The following is a 16,249-nucleotide window of genomic DNA, read 5'->3' as shown; positions in this document are numbered from 1 at the left end:
TGTACAACAATGCCAAGCAACTAGAGCTTCCAGGGACTAAGCCACTACCAAAAGACTATACATGGACTGACCCTGGACTCTGACCTCATAGGTAGCAATGAATATCCTAGTAATATCACCAGTGGAAGGGGAAGCCCTTGGTCCTGCTAAAACTGAACCCCCAGTGAACGTGATTGTTGGGGGGAGGGGCGGCAATGGGGGAGGATGGGGAGGGGAACGCCCATAAAGAAGGGGAGGGGGAGGGATTAGGGGGATGTTTGCCCGGAAACCAGGAAAGGGAATAACATTCGAAATGTAAATAAATGCTCAAGTTAATTAAAAAAATATATTAAGTTGCTGACCCATATCGAAATTCCCCAATCTTGCTATAACTACAATAAATACCCAGCAGCCCTAGACTTGGGCTCTTAAATTGAACCTGGGCTCTCAGTTTGAACCCAATGTGAGGGTGACTGGTGAAAGTCCTTGCTAGGGGAGTCTTAATAAAGAATTGTGTGTGTTTGTATTGCAGTAGTCTCCTTGGTGGTCTTTTGGGGTCCCTGTTACTTATGTATCACATCTGTGTATGTTGGGTGGGAACCTCAAGATCCCAAGGACTCCCAACTTAAGGGGTGAAAGGTGGCTGGTAAGGAGATGTGTCGTTGGTGTTCTTTGTTTTGTTGCCTTGTCTTTCAGATTGTGATTCTGCGCTTTGGTTGTCAAATTTCTCTTGAGTATTCATAGAGGGAGATGATGCCGAACACTAACTTGGAATCCTGCTGCAGTGGACACGCTGCAGAGTTGTAATGACAGGGGCTTGGAAGATGTTCCAGAGCCTGGTAGAGAAGACGGTGTGCCCCTGGTCTAATTTCCGGGAAGGTTAGAGCAGACCTGATCCCTGCTCCAGGGTTTGTATCTGCCATCCTGTCTTCATTTTCCCCTCTGTCTGCGTGAGGTAATCTGCTGGCTAGCCTTTACTGCCCTCCTGTGGCCATCTATTTGGGTGTGACCTAGAGAGGAAATGAGACAGAATGTTTCCACCCCAACTTAGTTACTAGCTCCCTACCTTGGGTTAAATCCTTCTAACCAACAGGACCTAGGCCGGACAAAAAACTCTTTGAAGCAGCATCCAGGGCAAAATCAGGCCCTCCCTACCCTGTTTTACAGGGTGGAAATCAAAAGACCTCATTTTCCCCCTCCCGATCCATCCTCTTCGCAGCCCATATGCAATTCGGTAGTTTTGAACTTGGAGCTGTCATAAGATGAAAGGTTGTTCTTTATTCCAGCAAAGTTGGACCAGAGGTCCTGTCCTTTGGGGGTGGCCACTTCAAGGTCTATGGCACAATCAGCTTCTCTGTTCACCTTTCAGCTGTTTCAGCCACTTCTTTGGTCGCACTGGCAGGGGACCTGGGTTTAAAGACACTTCACCCCGGGGCAGCACAGCCTCTGAGTTCCCCATTCCAGTGTATCTTTCCTTATTTTGAACCAGGTGCCCTCCCCACTTTATCCTGACAACTCCAACTTCCTCTGGTGGTGACAGGGCCTCTTGTGATTGATTTGGTTAACAAGTTTGTCTTGGGTTTTTATAACTTCCTTATTTATTATTGCTTCTGTGTCCGAATTGCCTTCAGCCCTCAACATTTGAGAGGTACAGTCATCTGAAGGAGCCTCAATTGAGGGTGTGCCCTCATCACAGTGGCTGGTTTCTATGTCTGTGAGAGATTGTACTGATGACTGATGTGGGAAGGCTCTAACACTGAGGGTGGCAATATTCCTAAGCTAGTGGGCCTGGGCTGGATGAGAGAGCTTGCTGAGCATGGGACAGCGACCAAAGAAGAGAGCAAAACAGAAAATAATTTTTGCTCACGATTTTTGCCTTCATTTTCTAGCTTCAGTTTCTATCCCAAGTTTCCAAAGTAATTAACTGTCATCTGACAGAATCATGGAAAAATCACCATTTATTACCTGAGGGGATTTTTTTTTTTTTTTTTTTTGCTCAGAAGATTCAATCAGCAGCAGAATGGCAAGTTAGAACCAAAAACTTTTTATTCAAAAAAGTGATTTTGCAAAAAAAAATTTTAAAAAGTGATCTTGCTACTGGACTGAACTTAGGATGTTCTCTTTTGGAGGAACGTGGAAAATATCAGAAATTGAGATGGCAAAAATTACAGAAAGGTGTACGTGGAGCTTTCGTCCATTCCAACAAAGTTAGCATCTCTTCCTTGGACCAGCAGACTGGTCCTTGGGGGTCAGCCTTTACCAGGTCTGTGGGGCAATCTGCTTCTCCCGTAGGACCTGGAAGATTGGAGTGCTGAGAGCAATGCAGACAGAGAGAGTCAAGGTCATAGCATTTCTGTGGAATATAGATTCTGTGAAATATTTACCTGGAGGTCATTCATGTGATATTTTGTCCCCAAATCTCTCTTAACTCTGCTTATGCTCTGCGATAATTAGTAGGGCAAAATCTAAAAATAATGGGCTGATTTATATATTTTCATTCTATTTATATACATTTGTTTACTTTTCCATTTATTTATTTATTTATTTATTTATTTATTCAATTTTGGTTCCTATCCCTACACTCTCCCCATCCCCCCTTACCCAGTCCCTCCTCCCTGTCCCTTTTTTTTCCCTCCCCTGAGAAATGGGGTCCACCCTGGCATGTCAAGTCTCTGCTGAGTTGGGCATATGCTCTCCCACTGAGGTCAGACAAGGCAGCCCACTTAGGGGAACAGTTTCCACAAACAGGCAACAGCTTAAGGGACATCCTGCGCTTCAATTCTTGGGAGACCCACATGAGGAATGAGTTGCCCATCCACTACTTATGTGGTGTGGGCCTTGATCCCGCCTGTGCATGCTCTTTGATTGATGACTCAGTCCCTGAGACTTTTCTAGGTTCCAGTTAGTTGACGCTGTTGGTCTTCTTGTGTGCTTCTTATCCCTTCAGGGCCCTCAATCCTTTCCCAACCTCTTCCATTGAACACTGTCCAATGTTAGGCTGTGGTCTGTTCATCTGTTTCAGTCAGGTCCTAGGTGAATACTCTCAGAGGACAATTATGCTGGACTCCTCTCTGCACCACCACCACACTAATCAGTTCCCCAGCTTTGAAATCCCTTGATACTTACAGCTTTTCCAGGCTCTGTGATTATCTTTCTTCCACCTCTTCCTCCTCCTTCCTCTCCTCTTTCCCCACTCTCTAAAACCTCCACCCCCACCTTTCCCTTCCACTGCCCAGCCACAGGCTCTAGCCTTTATCTAACCAGTTAAAATGGGGAGAAGTTTCACATGAAATCACCTAAGTAGAGGATCCGCTCCTTGGGGTCCACTATGCATCAGGAGAGCCCCACTTGAGGAAGCAGAATTACGTCAGAATTCAAACAACACCATGGCAACCCACAACATTTGTTATTGATGATCTTCTGTAATTTCAATTGAGAATGAGGAAGAATGAGCCGAATCAGTCGGGTTCACTGAATTCTCACAGTAACTATCACAGTACTGTGAGAATTTATAGTAACTTGAATTTTACCTAATTTCAAATAGAATATCATTCATTTTTTGGTACTGTGTTTTATGCTACAGTATAATTGGGAAGACTATCGTACTGAAGAACATTGTCAAAGTTCTAGAAGTCATGGAAGTTAACTGTCATGTGAAAGCTGATATAAATTTGCCTCCAAAGAAATTTTAATATGTCCTGGAAGCTCTAAAGAAAAGCAGGAGTGTAAAATATCAGTTCTCTAAGTGTAGCTACGATTATTACATTTTCGAAAACCATGTACCTCAATGTTGGTTATCTGATTGTGTATCAAGACATTTCTATAAGAAAAAAATATAGATATCTTTAATAGATATCTTTATTTGATCTGTTAGAGCTATGCTGTGGAACTGCCATCTGTTTAGTCTCATGTTAATTATATATTGCAAATGAATACACATTGAATAATGATAAATAAATATCCTAAACCTTCTAATAAGCAAATGGTCCAAGGTAAAGTTGGTGATACTCATATTCTTGTAGTGACATTGCTAAGTCTATTGTTTATGACAATTTATGAGAGCCAATAATGTTGTCATGAAGAAACCTTGACTCCTATATGACATGTTTATGAGGAACAAAAAGTCAAATGGGGTGAATGCAATGTGGAAACCTTTTACTTGTTAATCTTTTTAAATTGGTATCTTATCTGACACAATGGATAAAAGCCATGTGAACGCAGGGATATTGAGAGAAGCAATATACATCTTTCTACCTCAGACAATTAGAAGGTATTCTGCCTTTGGTAGACTTTCAGAATATGATACAATGTAGGGAGCAGTTCTGATGTAAAGGTCCTGTTCCCCAATTGGTTCTTGATCTGTCATTAAAGGAAACCATGGATCAATGAAGGAGTGTTCTTTCAAACACTTTGGAGGGAGTAGAAGTCAACAGCCATGTGAGGTATTGGGAAGAACTGGGGCATTTGACCACTACTAAAGACCAGTGTCAGTGATGTTTGGCAGGGGCTAGGCGTGACTGGCCACTGGGATGTTAAGTGTAGGTGGGAGGAGCAGAGGTAAAATTATTATAAAGGGAACACTTTTCCAGGTGGGAGATAGTAGCACCCAGCAATTGTGCCCTAAGGCATGTTGAAAAGAAAGAAACTCTGTTGTGTGACATTTTTCTGGGGATTTCAGGGAAGCCAGGAGGGTTCTGGTAGCACAGTTACTTTCTGCAGCTAAATGTGTGTACAGCATAAAACTACACACTACAATATAAGTTTACAAATAATTGGTTTGATGACTTTACTAGGAACATCCACAAAGTCACACTGCAGAAAATTCCCATGGGTACTAGGAGTTTGAAAATTCTTCTATTTGTCTTGGTTCACTTTGCAAATGTGGTGTGAATCACACTATAGAAAAAATTGTGAATGCGATCAGTGTTATAAAGCACTGAGTCATTTCATTTTTCTTCAGATATGTGAAATATGTCATATAGAAATGTGATCAAGAAAAAGGATGTTAGGGATTGGGGATTTAACTCAGTGGTAGAGCATTTGACTAGCAAGCGCAAGGCCCTGGGTTCGGTCCTCAGCTCCAGACCAAAAAAAAAAAAAAAAGAAAGAAAGAAAAAGGATGTTATAACTGTGAGTCATGCAATGAATGTTCTTACCATCACAGGTATCTTCAAAGGAGATAAACAACCCATGGTGAGGGGGAACCCCACGGACATAAGCAACATGATAAAATGTTCACATCTTACTCCTCTTTACCTTTAAACCAAATTGTAAAATTAATTCACACTAATAAAATGATTGATCAGGGTAATGAATGTGGTAAAGCTTTCATATGTGCCAATTATCATTGCTGGAATTAATGAGGTGATGTTGAAGAGAAACCCTATGAATGCAATGAGTGTGTTAAAGCATGATCACAACATACTAGTCTCCAATATCATAAAAGAAATCATACTGGAGAGAAACCTTATGAATGTAATCAATATGGTAAGTCTTTGCATTTCCAGATTTTTTTATTAGGGGATAGGATTTGTGTATCTATAGACTCATCATCTTTCTTTCTTTCTTTCTTCCTTTCTTTCTTTCTTTCTTTCTTTTTCTTTCTTTCTTCCTTTCTTTCTGTCTTTCTGTCTGTCTGTCTGTCTGTCTTTCTTCCTTCCTTCTTTCCTTCCTTCCTTTCTTTGTTTCTCCAATAATTTATGTATTCATTATCATCCTGATCACTTTTCCCACTCCAGATTACCCGCTTCCCAATCTCCCTGTCCCCAATCTCCTCTATTTCTCCTTTGAATGACTATGGGCCCTCTTGGGCGTCCCCCAACCATGGTGCATTAAGTCTCTGTTGGGTTAAGTGCATCCTCTCCCAGACATGGCAGCCCAGTTAAGGAAACAGATTCCAAAGACAGTTAAGAGCTTTAGCAACAGCCTCTACTTCAGTTGTGAGAGCCACGTGAAGTCTGAGCTGCACTTCTGCTACATATGTGCCAGGAGCCTTAGTCCAGCCTGTGTATGCTCTTTGGTTGGTGGCTCAGTCTCTGAGAGTCCCGAAGGGTTCAGTTAGTTGAATCTTTGGTCTTCCTGCAGCACTCCTATCCCATTCTCTGTACACTTTCATAAGAGTCCTCAGGGTTCATTTAATGTTTGGCTGAGGATTTCTGCATCTGTTTCAGTCAGCTGCTGGGTGGAAAGCTTCAGAGTGTAGCTATGATTATAATATTGTCACAGAACCATGCACCTCAATGTCAGTTATCTGATTTGTGAACCAAGGCATTTGTTTAAGAAAAAAGACAAGGAAACACACCTTAACCAACATCTTTATTAGATTTGTAGCTGCCTTAGAGCTACGCTGTAGAACTGCCAATTTGTTGAGTCTCATGGCACTTAGAGATTGTAAAACGTATACACATTGAAATGGTTATATGTCCAAAGCCTTTCTTTTTTTAAAGAAGCGCGTCCCATACCTCACTTCTCATATCCTCTTTTTTAAATGAACTATTTATTTATTTCATATATAGGAGTACACTATAGCTGTCTTCAGACACACCAAAAGAGGGCATCAGATGCCACAACGGATCATTGTGAGCAACCATGTAGGTGCTGGGAGTCAAACTCAGGACATCTGGAAGAGCAGTCAGTGCTCTTAAAAACCAAGGCATCTCTCCAGCTCCCATCCAAAACCTTTAATAAGCAAATAGTCCATGATAAAGTTGGTGATACTCATATACTTGCAGTGACATTGCTAAGTTTATTGAGAGGGTAGTTTATGAGTCAAAATGTTGTCATGGAGAAACCTTAATCCATAAGCCACATGTCTATGAGGAACAAAAAGTCAAATTGTGTGAAAGCAATGTGGGAATCTTTCATTTGTTACTTGTTATTCTTTTAATGAATATATCGTATGTCACAATGGATAAAAGCCACATGAACATAGAGAAATTGAAATTGTTCTGTCCCAGAGCAATGAGAATATGTGTAGTATTTCCCCCTTTGGTAGACTTTCTGAATATGATACACGTTTTCAATTAATTCGTTTTTGAGCTTACTGCCAATATGCCCAAGGTCACACTGCAGAAAATATCTAAGTACTAGGAATTTGTAAATTCTTCTCTTTGTCTTGGTTCACCTTGCAAATGTGCATTGACTCATAGTATATGACAAATTAGGAATACAGTCAGTGTTGTTAACCTTTGAGGTGTCCTACTGTTCTGCAGATACGTGAAATACTTCATATAAAAGTCTCACATTAAAAAAAGGATGTGACTCTCCCTTCTGCTCTCCCTCTCTCTCTCTCTCTCTCTCTCTCTCTCTCTCTCTCTCTCTCTCTCTCTCTCTCTCTCTCTCTCTCTCTTCCTCTCCTGGCTTGACACGATAAAAAAAATAAAAAAATAAAAAAAATTTAAAAAAGGATATTATAGGGGTTGGGGATTTAGCTCAGTGGTAGAGCGCTTGCCTAGCAAGTGCAAGGCCCTGGGTTCAGTCCCCAGCTCCGAAAAAAAGAAAAGAAAAAAGGATGTTATAAATGTGAGCCGTGTAGTAAATTTCATACCATGATGGATATCTTCAAAGATGTAAAACAACCCATAATGAAGGGGAACAACATGAATATAAACAGTGATAAAACCTTACGTTCTGATTCTTCTTTACCATTAGACCAAATTGTAAAATTCATTCCCATTGATAAAAAGTCTGAATGTGGGATGGAGAGAGGGCTCAGTGGTTAAGAGCACTGACTGCTCTTCCAGAGGTTCCGAGTTCAAATCCCAGCAACCACGTGGTGGTTCACAACCATCTGTAATGGGATCCGATGCCCTCTTCTGGTGTGTCTGAAGACAGCTACAGTGTACTTATATATAATAAATGAATAAATCTTTTTTAAAAAAAGTTTGAATGTGGTAAAGCTTTTACATGTGCCAATTATAGTTGCAGGCATGAATGAAGTCATATTAGAAAAAAATCAATGTGGTAAAGCCTTTGCATGTCAGTCATCTCCAAAGACATAAAGGAACACATGATGGATGTAGTCAATGTGGCAAAGCCTTTTCAAAACAGTGGTCTCCGGTACCATAAACGAACACATCCTGGAGAGAAACCTTACGAGTGCAATCAATGTGGTAAAGATTTTGCACGTCACATTAGTCTCCAAAAACATAAAAGAACACATACTGGAGAGAAATCTTATCAATGTAATTACTGTGGTAAAGCCTTTGCACATCACAATAGTCTCCGATATTATAAAAGAACTGTAGAGAATCCTTATGAGTGCAATCAATGTGGTAAAGCATTTGTGAGTCACGGTCATCTACAATGACATAAAAGAAGACATAGAGGAGATAAACCTTATGAATGTTATGTGGTAAACCCTTTGCAGGTCACAGTCATCTACAGAGATATAAAAAACTTATGAATGTAACCTATGTGCTAAAGTCTTTGCAAATCACAGTCACGTGTAACTATATAATAGACCAAATACAAGAGAGAAACCCTAAGAGTAATCAATAATCATGGTCTTCTCTGAGTGCATAAAAAAGCACATGTTGCAAAGATACCCTGTGAATATAATAAATGTGGAAACATTTTCTATACCATGGTCATCTCAGAACACAGAGAAGAAACATATTGGAGAGAAACTGGACAGAGTGATATCATGTTAGGCATTATTATTATTACCTGGTTATTGTTTTCATATTGACACCAGGAGATACAATTATATGTCAAGTTGTCAAGGAACGGGTTGTGAGTGCTATTCTTGGTTTAAAATTTAAGTTCTACAATGGAAAGCATAGGTCTAGGCATGGTAGTTCTTGCCCTTAAACCCTAGGAGATAAGCATCAAGCAGATCTCTGAATTCTAGTCCATCCTGGTACAGAACAAGTTTCAGGTAAATAAAACCTTAGGTCCAGCCCTGTGGATATAGAGCCATGCAGATCTCTGAGTCCAAGATCAATCTATAGAGCAAGTTCCAGGTCAGCCAAGCTTAGGCAGTAAAGAAGTTAGAGAACAGAAAACTGGTGATAATGTAGAAGGGACTGTGTTCCAGCCACAGCAAGAAGCAGAACTCATCAGCATTGTCCATGTGGCCCTGGCTTTACAGGCTGTTAGCATTCGCCTCTGTATTTGTGATGTTGAGGCTGAGCCTCTCAGGAGACAGCCATATCAGGCTCCTGTCAGCATGCACTTCTTGGCTTCATCAATATTATCTAGTTTTGGTAGCTGTATATAAATGGGCTGTATCCCCAGGAGGGGCAGGCTCTGAATGGCCATTCCTTCAGTCTCTGCTCCAAACTTTGTCTCCATATCCCCTCCTATGAATATTTTTTGTTCCTCCTTTTTTTTTTTTTTTTGGTTCTTTTTTTCGGAGCTGGGGACCGAACCCAGGGCCTTGCCTTCCTTGGCAAGCGCTCTACCACTGAACTAAATCCCCAACCCCTTTTGTTCCTCCTTTTAAGAAAGACTGAAGCATCTACACATTGGTTGTCCATCTTCTTAAGCTTCATGTGGTCTGTGGATTATATCTTGGATAATTCGAGCTTTTGGGCTAATATCCACTTATCAGTGAGTGCATACCATGGTTTTGTGTGTGTGTGTGTGTGTGTGAGAGAGAGAGAGAGAGAGAGAGAGAAGAGAGAGAGAGGAGAGAGAGAGAAAGAGAGAGAAAGAGAGAGAGAAGAGAGAGAAAGAGAGAAAGATTTGATTACCTCACTCAAGACGATATTTACTAGTTCCATCCATTTGCCTATGAATTTCATGAAGTCATTGTTTTTGATAGCTGAGTAATATTCCATTGTGTAGATGTACCATGTTTTCTGTATCCATTCCTCTGTTTAAAGGCATCTGGGTTCTTCCCAGCTTCTAGCTATTATAAATAAGGCTGCTATAAACATAGTGGAGCATGTGTCCTTGTTATATGTTGGAGCATCTTTTGGGTATATGCTCAGGAGAGGTATATATATATACCTGGGTCCTCAGGTAGTGCAGTGTTCAATTTTCTGAGGAACCCCCAGACTGATTTCCAGAGTGGTTGTAACAGTTTGCAATCCCACCAACAATGGAGGAGTGTTCCTCTTTCTCCACATCCTCACCAGCATCTGCTGTCACCTGAGTTTTTGATGTTAGCCATTCTGACTGGTGTGAGGTGGAATCTCAGGGTTGTTTTGAATTGCATTTCCCTGATGACTAAGTGTCAACATCTAGTGCATTTCGGGCCCTGGGTATGGTCGCAAATAACCAGGACACAGGGGATGCAGAGCAAAGGCAGAAGCAACTGCATGGGGTTGCAAGCTTTATTAATCCTTATATAGACATGAATGTGCATTACCTCAATTTCCTATTGGAAAGAAACCATAAGATCATTATTCTCACAATACCAGGAATAACTGAGGCAAGACTAAACAAAGAGATAAGACTAAACAAAGACTTCTTAAAATATTTATATAACAAATCACCCCTCTTCTTATTATCAAAATATACTTGTCATAACCCACAGAGCATGAGAGCTGCTTCCACAAAAAAGAGGACATAGCAGAACATAGTTTAAGGCCAAGCGAGAAAAACATTTTCTTCTCAAGGGTGGCATTCCAGCCCCTACTCGCACCTGTCATCAGTCTTTACTTGATCCTGTCTGGGAGCTGCATTTCTATGTCTCCACAACTAAGGATGTTGAACATTTCTTGGTGCTTCTCAGCCATTCCATATTTCTCAGGTGAGAATTCTTTGTTTAGCTCTGTACCCCATTTTTAAATTAAGATTATTTGATTCTCTTGAGTTCTTTGTATATTTTAGATATTAGCAATCTATTGGATGTACGATTGGTAAAGCTCTTTTCCCAATCTATTGGTTACTATTTTGTCCTATTGACAGTGTCCTTTGCCTAAAAGAAGCTTTGCAGTTTTATGAGATCCCATTTGTCAATTCTTGATCTTAGAGCATAAGCCATTGATGTTTTGTTCAGGAAATTTTCCCCAGTGCCCATGTGATCGAGGAGGCTCTTCCCCACTTTTTCTATTAGTTTGAGTGTAACTGGTTTTATGTGGAGGTTCTTGATCCACTTGGATTAAAGTTTGTACAGGGCAATAAGAATAGGTCAATTTGCATTCTTCTACATACTGACCTCAGGTTGAACCAGCACCATTTGTTGAAAATGCTATCTTCTTTCCACTGGATGGTTTTAGCTCCTTTGTCAAAAATCAAGTGACCATAGGTGTGCGGGTTCATTTCTGGGTCTTCAGTCCTATTCCACTGATCTATCTGTCTGTCTCTGTACCGATATCATACAGTTTTACCACTACTGCTGTGTAATAGAGCTTGAGGTCAGGGATGGTGATTCTCCCAGAAGTCCTTTTACTGTTGAGGTTAGTTTTAGCTATCCTGAGTTTTTTGTTATTCTAGATGAATTTGCAAATTGCTCTTTATATGAAAAATTGAGTTGGAATTTTGATGGGGATTGCATTGAATTTGTAGATTGCTTTTGGCAAAATGGCCATTTTTACTTATTAATTACTATATTAATCCTGCCAATCTATGAGCATGGGAGGTCTTTCCATCTTCTGAGATCTTCTTCAATTTCTTTCTTCAGAGACTTGAAGTTCTTGTCATACAGATTTTTCACTTGCTTGGTTGGAATCACACGAGGTATTTTATGTTATTTGTGACTATTGTGAAGAGTGTCGTTTCCCTAATTTCTTTCTCAGCCTGTTTGTCATTTGAGTAGAGGAAGGCTACTGATTTGTTTGAGTTAATTTTATACCCAGCCACTTGGCTCAAGTTGTTTATCAGGCTTAGTAGTTCTCTGGTGGAACTTTTGGGGCCACTTAAATACACTATCATATCATCTGCAAATAATATTTTGTGTGGCTCTCTTGGTTTCATTGCAAGGTGATTAGTTTCTTGCTTTTTCTTCAGTGTAGTTTCCCTCCTTGTGCTGGAATTTTCCATCTATTATCCTTTGTAGGGATGGATTTGTGGAAAGATATTGTGTAAATTTGGTTTTGGCATGGAATATCTTGGTTTCTCCATCTGTGTTAATTGAGAGTTTTGCTGGATACAGTAACCTGGGCTGGCATTTGTGTTCTCTTAGGGTTTGTATGACATCTGTCCAGGATCTCCTGGCTTTCATAGTCTCAGCTGAGAAGTCTGGTGTGATTCTGATAGGTCTGCCTTTATATGTTACTTGACCCTTTTCCTTTACTGCTTTTAATATTTTTATTTGTTTTGTGTGTTTGGTGTTTTGACTATTATGTGACAGGAGGAATTTTAAATCCAAATCTTGCTTTTCCAGTGTGTTGGGATATCCAGTATTTGCTTTGGTGGGAGAACTGGGCTTTGATGATACCAAGTAGTTTGGTTTCTGTTGCTTAGGTTCCTGCACTTGATTCTCGATATCAAGTTGTCTTTGGTGTTAGCTTGCCTTGCTGACACATTGCTTCCTTTATCAGCTTCTCAGGTAGATCCCCCAAGTCTGGGAGGTCCAGAACACCTCTGTTGCTAAAAAGTCTTTCCAAATAGGATCTGGAAACTGCTTTTTCTGACTCTTTGTCGTGGCAAACTGTTTTAAGAGATCTAGGACACATTCTGTAGGACAAATTCTTCCTTCTGCTCCACAAAAAGCTTATCTTAAAGAATGTTCATGCTGTTAACTCATGTTATCTCTTTTATAAACATATAAGCTACAGGAAACCCACTCAGACCCACCTCTCATGAACCAAATAGACTCCACCCAGATAAGTACGTCTGCCTAAAGTTCCCACTGACTACCAATAACAAAGGATGGGATTCCTTTGGGTTTCAAATGTACATCTAGGAAAAAAAATTTCTTTTCTCTCAAATGCACTTAATCTTATTCTCCACCTATAGTAAATATATGTGTGTTCCAGCATCTTGTCAAGTCCAGGCGCTTACTACACCCAGGACAGCTCCAGAGAAGCCACCTCCAGATGTTCCAATCTCCGCTCACAGACACAGACGCTTCTATTGGACCTGTCCCTTCTGACCTATCCTCAGACCCTAGACAACAAGGAAAACAGCCAACTCTAAGACTGGACAAACACCCTGTACCCATTTTTCTAGGTTCCCTAGAGACACGTCGCCTGAAGCAAGTAAGAAATAGTCAGAGATCACGATGCCCCTATTCCTGCTCCACCATCACCTCTAATTTTTCTTTTTTAATTAAACCAAAATGGGGGAATGTTGGTATTCTGTCTAAGCTCCACCCCCACAGCTACCTGGCAACGGCCAGGTATGCTCTGCCCCACAGTTGCCTGGCAACAGCCAGGTATACCTGACTATAAAGGGGGCTGCTTGCCCCCCTCCTCTTTCTCTTACTCTTCTCTTGCTCTTCTCTACTCTCTTGCCCTCTTCTCTTTGTCCCTTCTTTCCCCATAGCCGGCTTTTTCTTATCCCCCTTTCTACTCTTCTTCTCTCATTAAACCTTTCCACATGGAATCATGCTGGCTCGGTGTTCTTTGTCCAGATGTGGGCCGAGATTTAAACCCCAACAACTATGATGTCTAAAGTCTTTATCAACAAGTTTCCATGACTAGCGTTTTCCTCTTGTACACTTTTTTTTTTCCTTTCTGCTATCAAGATAATATATACATGGTTGTGCATTAATGACAAGTTCATTGTCAGGATCAAGGTCAGGATTTTGATAACTTCCTATCATTGCTGCATGGGAAAGCAGGTCTCACAGACAGAGTCCCTGGCAAGCGCAAGGGATAAGACCAGACCTGCTTTTCCTGCTACTGCGAACCAGGGGCTGCAGCAACAAAGAAGGGAGGAGGGGAAGACCTGGGGATGGGGCCAGACAAAGATACTGTTTTCTGCTTAGTGTAAATTAGACCAAAACATCCCAGGAAATAGGGACAGGCAGCAAAGACCGATAAGACCCGTAGGCGAGGATAGGGATTATTAATTGTCCCTACCAGTGCTGGGGCTACACTCGGAGCTCATGTGCCTGAGTCAGAGAGCAGTTTATCCAGACCCAGCCTGGCATTTTAAACTGTCTCAAAAAAAATTTAAAAAAAAAAAAAAGGAGGAAAAGTCTCACTCAAGGGAAAAGGTCCTAGCACAAGGGTCGAGGGTCAGTGAAAGGATCCATTCCCAGGGTCAGCACAGGAATAGCTCCAAGCTCAAGAACACTCCCCTGAGACCATGTGTACACCATGGAAAGTCAAGCTCTGAGGTAAAGAAAGTGCACAGAGGTTGAGTTGGTCACTGCTCACTGGCCTGTGCTTGAAGAAGGTGCTCTCCTTGGCAGGAAGCTGCTGGGCTGACCAGCCAGTACGTGGGACACATACCTCAGCGGGATGCCACAGGAAGTGAAACACAGAGAGTGGCTAGAGTGAAGGGAAGGTATACCAATACTTGGACATAAAGAACCTCCTTCCATTTACCAGACTACTGGCTGTAATTATGAAGATCCCATAAAAAGTGAGGAATTTTTGGTCGCAGGAGGAGAGAGACCGTGTGGTTGATGAGGGCCTGACCACGTGGCAAGAGGTGGCACCACATAGTGAACTACGGAGGGAGTGGTAGCAGCAGCAGCAACTTACATGGTGGAAGTCCTGAGTCCCACAGCAGCCAGCAGGTGGCAGTGTCCAATGGCACAGCGGACACAGCGGGACGCAACAGCAGGATGCAACTGAAGGAAGTGCAGTGGCGATCAAGTAACCCTTCTCACCAGAGCCCACATGAGCGAGCCGCCCAAGCCAAGTGATTGCAGGTTGGGGACCAGCAGGCGCTGCAGCGGGAGCGGCGGGTGCGTGTGGCTCCATCTCTCCACCATGGCACCATGCGAGCACAAGTGGCTCATGTTGAGAGACCAGTAGTCACAGGGAGATCAAAAACTGAGTTCGAGTCACCAATGTTGGAGTAGAAATGTCAGCTCACGCCCAGTCAAAGCACACCAAGTCAACATGGTTCCACATGGAAAGGTTTAATGAGAGAAGAAGAGTATAAAGGGGGATAAGTAAAGGCCAGCCATGAGCACGTGGAGGGAAGGGGGTATGGGGAGATTAGGGACAAAGAGAAGAGGGCAAGAGAGAAGAAAATAAGAGCAAGAGAAGAGTAAGAGAAAGAGGAGGGGCTAAGCAGCCCCTTTTATAGTCAGGTATGCCTGGTTGTTGCCAGGCAACTGTGGGGCGGAGCATACCCGGCGGTTGCCCCGTAGCTGTTGGGGGGTAGAACTTAGACAGAATACCAACAATAGTTGTCTTCAGTTTCAAGAAAAAAAGTCTCGTTTCATCTCTTTTTCATCATAGCCTTGAAGGAAATAAATTATTTACCATGTTCACTCAAATGTCATGTCAGAGATCACCACTTGTGTTTCTGAATTTTGAAACATTTAGAGTAAGTAATAAAGTTTGCTTTATGTGTGGCAGGTTCATTTACAGAAGTTTATCAGACCATTCTTAGACTCCTTCCATGGCTTCTGTTCATCTTCTGTTAAGATTTCATCTGGTGATAAATATTCGTCTGTTGCAGTGTGTCGAATGGCAGGCTCATCATCTAAGTTGTCCATTGTTTATTGACCAAGCCAGCTCAGTCAGTCGACAGGTTCTCCAGGACAGGAGCAAGGATTAAAAAGTAAACTGACAATTAGACAACACTCTAGCATGACCCCAGCCAATTCTAAGGCTGAAGTCAGTTTATTTTTTTTTTTCAGTCTGCTTTTATATCACTTTAAGTACATGCAAAATAATATCAGTTTTGGGTCAAGGAACAAGCCAGGCAATAAACGAAATCCCATTAACCCCATTAACCTTTCTAGGGGCTAATCAGGATGACCAAGACAAAAGGAATGCCATACATGCCTCCCTGGAGCCCGCTCTGAGCTTTGCTTTAACTCAATGTAAATGTCCTTAATCTGAGCCCATTTCCTGAGTCCTAGCCCAAAGTCAGATTCCTGCCCTGAGCGTACTTCTTTGTCCTGATCGGATGTCAAATTCCTGCCAAGTTTTAGAAGCAGCCCCCAAAAGCTCTCCACAGTTGATTTAAATACCAGGAAGTGTGTGATCATACATTTCTAGTAAAGTTGCTTATGAAAGAGATGTAAGTGGTTGTTCCTGTTTTTGTTTTTTATATTTTCACAAATTCCTTTCAAATGTTCTTTGATAACAGCCTGGCTTGGACATCAGTAATTAGTCAGGGGACAGCATACGATGACAGGGACTACCAGCAGTGGGCCAGGATGGAGACATCTCAGAAGACCGCAGCAGTTCCTTGTAAAGTAGGGTGGCTTCTGGGACCCTGAGAAGTAGGAGACACATCCCTCTAG

General features: G+C 41.7%; 1 pseudogene; it reads right to left on the bottom strand.

The window, feature by feature from the left end:
- LOC116887666 overlaps nt 1-15,493 on the bottom strand; it is a 33,451-nt pseudogene extending 17,958 nt beyond the window's left edge.
- Nucleotides 15,494-16,249: the final 756 nt, after the last annotated feature.

Source organism: Rattus rattus, chromosome 18 (genome assembly GCF_011064425.1).
Source record: "Rattus rattus isolate New Zealand chromosome 18, Rrattus_CSIRO_v1, whole genome shotgun sequence".
NCBI lineage: Eukaryota > Metazoa > Chordata > Mammalia > Rodentia > Muridae > Rattus > Rattus rattus.
This window is presented reverse-complemented; position numbering and strand designations above follow the sequence as displayed.